The sequence below is a fragment of the Morone saxatilis genome, unplaced genomic scaffold (assembly GCF_004916995.1).
Source record: "Morone saxatilis isolate NCDOM2014 unplaced genomic scaffold, NCSU_SB_2.0 Contig19, whole genome shotgun sequence".
In the NCBI taxonomy this organism is placed as follows: Eukaryota; Metazoa; Chordata; class Actinopteri; family Moronidae; genus Morone; species Morone saxatilis.
Genome location: NW_023339751.1, coordinates 25,485,896 through 25,492,650, shown reverse-complemented (window position 1 = coordinate 25,492,650; position 6,755 = coordinate 25,485,896).

Sequence of the window (6,755 nt, the reverse complement as noted above, 5' to 3'; positions counted from 1 at the left end):
TTGCAATCTGCAACGTAAGCATGGTATACTGGAAAGAAATTGTGCAGCTTATTTAATTTGGATGGAGAATGTAATCATAACAGAAACACCAAACATTGTAACCCTAACCCTAATGACAATGATCCTTTAAGCCTAATGTAAAAGCCATCATTAAAACAACAAGGATTTAAATGGAAATGGTTTTAGGAGGGAAATAATTTTGCCAGTTAAGAACGCTGCAGTGTGGCAGCTACTTTGTGAGATGGGCAGACTGGTGGCCCTAGGGGGCACAGACTTAGTGATTGTTATGAAGGGGCTACTGGCTGTGTGACACACAGGGTCTAAGTCCTGATTTCAGCCCGTCTGTCTCACTGCAGGAGTCAGGTTGGCTTTAGGGGCCACACACACACACAAGCTGTGAGAGGAATCATTAATGAATTGACAATGTTGAAAAAAGAAGAAAAACAGAAGACGCTGAAGGGTGGGGGACAGTTAAGACACAAGCTGTCTGTTGTGTGTGTGTGTGTGTTTTTGTGACACAAGTGGCTGGAGGCTGTTGTAAAGTTACGTCTGAGCTCTAAACAGGAGCCTGGGGACGCACTGGGAAACAGGCCCTCTCGTCAAAAGCCATCAGACAGGTAGAGAAAAGACGCCCTGCTGAGGTTTTTACTTACCCTAAAACAAACAGAGGGGAGCCACACAACCTGCTGCACATCCACCCAATTTACCCCGCACCTCTGCGCCCGCTGCAGCAGGAGGAATGTGAGATTTCCTGGCAGAGACAGCGAAGAGGAGGGGCGCTGACTGCTGAGACCCATCAACAATGAGCACCTCCAAAATGTCACATACACGCGTGCACCACAAAGACAATACCGCTGCAATTTGTATAACAGAGCGTCCACCCCGACGCAGACATTTCACCCCGCTCTTTTCAGTTCCAGGAATGTCAGGAATCCTCGCCTAGCCGTTTGATTGTAAAAAAAAAAAACAAGGAGGGCTCCCTTTCTAAAGGAACAGAGGGGAATCTTGGGAGTTGGGAGTGATGGTCAGGGTCCTTTCTCTTTGATGCTTTTTTCCCCCTCTGTGTTTAGCCATGAGCGAAGACAGTGTGAAAAGTTCGGGTGCTGCTCCAATGGCGCCACTTGTGTGGGATCCCCCTCTATATGGCTGATCATAAGACCTCTTTGTGCCGCCGAGATGGAAAAAAGAATTAATTGCAATGGAGTGAAAAGTGTTTTTAAATTAAATTAAAATCAAAGCCACCAGAGCTCAATGGGAGCACAGGCTTTATGACACCCCGTTCTTTCTAAGTGTTACCATACACGTTTTACAACCTGCAGTTAGCCTATTGGTGCCAACCCATAAAAATGAAGGTAGAAGTGTAGAGTAATCATGGAATTTTTTGGGAATTTTTCTGTACAATTGTGATCTAAACTGCTATTCATTGTCTACGTAGTAATAAACAACAGTTTGTACCATACATTATCAAACCTATTTCTACAAGAAAAGAGCTTCAGCTGTTTGAATGAAAGTAAATCTGATAAAAGTTGCTTTTATAGTCAATGAAGGTGATGTTTGTTCAGCATCAACCATGATTAAATAAGACTGTATGATTAAAAATGGGCGTCACCTGTGACAGCACCCACCTGTCACTCAAAGTGGCCATGCCCTTAATAACTTTAAGCCTATAATTTAAACGGGTGAGTTGTATTTAAATCCCCCCCACCCCCCATGGTGGTCATGAATGGGGAAATTGGCTATAGAGACCAAAATTCTTGTACCAGGCTGTAAATGTGCTCTGCTGTAAATATGGGCATTTTTAATATGGGGCCTCATGGAAATTGACTGACTGCTGGAGCCAGCCTCAAGTGGCCGTTAGAGGAAGTGCAGTTTGTGGTACTTCTGCGTTGGCTTCATTTGCAGCTACAGAGGTTGCTGCTTGGTGCTAACTGGCTACTACGTTTGTCTGACTGCTTTAGGTACTAGTTTGTTCTTTTTTATACCCTTTCTGTCCAGTGGAAACCACGTATCTCCAGATGTGTTAGGGATCACCAGGATTTAGTGGCGGTGGTGTTGCAGATCGCAACTCCCTCACTTACCCCTCCACCTCCAAGTGCAGGGGAGAAACTACAGTGGCCACAAAAATGTGTGAAAAAGTGAAAAATGAATCTAGAGCCAGTGGTCGATTCTGGACAGTGTCTGTAGACATAAAATACTAATTCTAAGGTAACAAACACAATGATTTCTATACTCAAGTGATTCTACACTAATAAAAACATACCTATGAATATTATATTCCATTTCTGAAAAAAGATCCACTGAATGCACTGCTTGAATGAGGAGCCGTAATGAAAACATTTAAACAGCATGGCTAAAATAATTGATTTGATTAAAAGTATGACAAACACAGTGAAGACTTCTGTCTGTCCTTCAGCCTGTAAAGATTTCTTTTAGTGCCGCCACTATTTTGCAGAGGCAGGAAGCTGCCTGCGGTCTCCTTTCTGTGATCTGCCGGTGGAGGCAGCTGTTTTGCTGGTGGTTGTTTGGTGATGCAGGTGGAACAGTGTCTTGTTTATGATGTTTTGGCTCAGATGGATGTTGAATCAAAGGGACATGCAGTTGTGCTAATGCACAGGGTGTGAGACTGATGCTGGTGGGTGCTGCTGGATGGTGTGTAGGGTTGTGTTTTGGTGTGTTGGTGGTGTGTCATGGGAGGAGGAGTCGGCAGTGTCTGAAAGTATTACTGGAACTGTGGGTGAGCCAGTGTGTTTACTAGTGCATGCAAGTTTCTATTTCTCACAACTAAGGCTTTAACATGTGAGGTGTTCATTTCAAATGGAAGGATATTAGCATATTAGTATTACATTTATAACAAATTCTTGACAACAACTTCCAGTTTGAAAAAACATTATTTACACTAATCATTTATTTGTTCTACTAACATCAATTGTTATTATCACCATGTTATTCATGACTTTGTATCATTTCTGTCTTTACTTTTCTGTAAACATTAAAAAATAAAAAAAACAGTGGCTATAAAATTAAGCCAATGTAGAAGTGCCAAAAACTGCAGTTCCTCTAACAGCCACTAGAGGCTGGCTCCGGCAGTGAGTCAATCTCCATGAGGCCCCATATTAAAATGCCCAGCTTTACAGCAGAAATGTACAGCCTGGTAAATGGACCTGTACTTGTATAGCGCCTTTCTAGTCTTACGACCACTCAAAGCGCTTTTACACTACGTGCCACATTCACCTTCACACAATTCACTCAGTGGATGGCAAAGCCATCGAACAGAAACTATAACTCATTTCATACACATTCACACACCGATTGCTGTGCCATCCGGAGCATTTGGGGTTCAGTATCTTGCTCAAGGATACTTTCGGACACTATGGCAGAGGAGCCGGGGATCGAAACCAAACAACCTTCTGATTGGGGACGACCGCTCTGCCTCTGAGCCACAGCCGCCCACATGACATGACATCGGTTACATAAGTCTGTTTTGGTCTCTATAGCTAATTTTCCGCATTCATGAAAAACTATACAGAGATTTATATATACTCACCTGTTGAACATTAAAGGCTTAAAAGTTATGCATAATTAAGGGCGTGGTAACTTTGAGTGACAAGTGGGTGCCGTCACAGATGGCTGTTTTCAGTAACCAGGATTCATTCAGCCTGCCTCAGCTCCATCCATGATCCACCTCTTTGCCCATTTTTGCATTAACCAGGAGACGGTGGAGTCAGGACTGCCAAGATGCAGCAGCCAGAGCCGACAGCACTGAGCTTCACTATGGCTCTTCAGAAACCTATGGGGGATATCACAGAGACTACGTCAATGTTTTATACAGCCTATGATGGCTACATATTTACTCTGTCCAGGTGTCCAGATACTTTTGGCCATCTAGCGTATATGCCATTAAGTGCTAAAAATGGATTTAAATAAACATAATCCTCTGAAAACACCCTTTTCAGACGTTGTAGTGAATATCGAAGATGATTAATCTGGACATATCCAAAGTTTCGAGATAGCAAATAGAGTGTAGGATGTAAACTTATTAAAAATCAGTTGGACAGAGGTGACAGAGGGTCAACTGATTCTGCTCTGATGTGAAGCATTTATAGTGCTTCTATGTGTGAGTGTGTATTAAAGCGATAAGCTTCAATGTAACAGTACATTTTGAACAATGCACCCTGATCACCCTCACCCTGCACCCACACACAACCTGGTATGCTGCTCTCAGCTGTTTATCAGAAAATCACAACTGTGGGTTGTGTGCGTGTCTGTGTCAGACACTCTCAAGGTGCCTGCATGTTATATGAGGACGATAGCAGAACCTGCCTATCTGCTAATAATATCTGGATGAACAACAATTTTTAAAGGGAGACATGATGGAAATTCCATTAATTGGGCCAAAGACCAGGTAGGATGCACCGTCAGTGGGGAATTGGGGTCATTATGGATTCTGAATAATGTTTCAAAACCCACATCAGTACAGTCACAAAGACAACATACGTTAAAGGACCAGTGTATAGGATTTAGTGGCATCTAACGTGAAGTTGCAGATTAGCAACTAACTGAATACTGCTGGCGTCTGCATTTGATGTTCTGGAAATGATAACGGGCTGTGAAGTGTGTAGGACACACTACGGTGGCCACAATTCGTAAAAAATAAGAAAGGCCTTATCTAAAGACAGTGTTTTGTTTGTCCGTTCTGGGCTAACTTCATGGAAGGCGCAGTGTGATTATACACTAATGAATCATACACTTAATCTGTCAATAGATCCGCCTAAATGTTACACACTGGACTTTTAATTAGACAAACATTGGCCTTACTGAATCGTAATGGAGAGGTAACTGTTGCAGTTTAATAAAAATGTATTAGTGGGATTACCATTTTAAAATACATTTTTAAATAGAGAACAATAAACCACCACGCATACAAATTACAACACTTCACCTTGAGTAAAACCATAGCTAATCTTACAGTTGACAATCCATTACCATGACAATGAATTCTCTCACTGGGTAAAAATATATCTCCATTATTTTGTCTTTAAAGCAGAAAAGTGGACAATCTCACAGTACAGCGCAAGGTCTGTCTTCCAGTTTTGAAAATGCTCTCTTGGCTTTCTTTAAAAATACACTAAAAAGAGTAAAAAGTAACGCAAAGTAATCATGTTATGTTACTTTAATAATGTGATACATGGATTATATCACTGACTACATTAATTAACAGGTAATTAGTAATTAGTAACCCTCCAGTCAATGGGCAGGCTTTCTAAACCAGAAGTTCCCAAGCACTAGGGGTTGCCAAAGCTTCGCAGGGGGTTGTAACGCCTTCTTGATTTTAAGTAAGATAACATAAAAAATGTATTTTGTTAAAAATTAAAATTGTTATCATCATCGTCTTTATTCAGACATGATAAGACCATGGCAGAAACAGTGTGGTATTTAGTATGTTGTCCACAGAGGGAGTGCTGTCACTGCTGGAGAACAGCACTGTAATGATATGAAAGAAGACAAGTGTTCTCACTTCTCTCACAGACTGGATCACTAATGGATTTTAAAAATGAACTTAACTGTATGGACCCCAATATGCATAAATATACAAGTACAGCAGGTGAAAATAACACATTTATACCACATGCAAAAAACTGCATGTTTTTGCCTAAAACTGTATTGGATTAGCTTAAAGTTGGTAGTTGTGTAAAGGGAAGACTGCTGGGTACCCACAGAACCCATTTTCATTCAGATATCCTGAGGTCAGGGGTCAAGGGATCCCTTTGAAAATGGCCATGCCAGTTGTTCCACTGCCAAAGTTTAGCCCAACTTTTAAACATTATTTAGTGCCCCTGCGGCATTTTGTAAGACATGCAATACTGTCCCTGATTATGTTATCGGCGTAACGGTTATCTGTATCTTAGCCGATAAATTAACAATAGCATGGAATATTTTTCAAAGATGGTTTATGAACATTGTGTTCCATCATAAACACATTTCCATGTCGGCGGCAGGGCAGTTTTGCAGACATTATCTAGGTCTGTTACACCATGTAACCATGTCAATTTCCCCTCACCAGCTGCAACCTCCAGAACAACCTGCCCACCCATCCCTGTTTCTCCCGTCTTGTCCCCTCCTCAGATTTCCCGGCCATTCGGGAGCAGGAAGCAGCTTTTTGTTGTGTTGTGTCGTGTCAGCCTGTTTTAATTGGCCCAGGTAAAGCTGGGAATTACAGCAGCCTTGGCAGGGATATATCAGGTTTAAGCCTCTCCTTTCAGAGACAGGAATTTCCAGAGGCCCCTCATTTCGAACTGCTCCTTGCTTAAGACTAGCGTGTACTGTGGTGTTTTCAAACCCATGCTTTTACTTGCTTTTTGGAGTGATAAAGGGCCACACTGTTGCTGCGATCAGGCAGGGATGCAGTTATGTTTAACAGGGAAAACTGACATCAACAGAAGCCATGTGGGAATTAATACGGTAAATAAGATATACAAGAGGACATTTTTTGACAGTGGAACTTGTCCATAACTGATAATCACAGTGTGTTCAACCAATAATGCACTGGACTCTCTCCCTCTGAAAACACTGAAACAACAAATAGAATATATGAATGCACATGCACTTACAGAAAAACACACAAGTGTATGTGTGTATTTTCTAAGAGGAGTTGATGGTGACTCTACTGACAGGTGTGGTTGAAATGAGAGAGGAGGAAGAGGAGGAGGAAGAGCAGGGTCAGTCTACAAGGAAGCCAGCCAGATGAGACAGTGAGA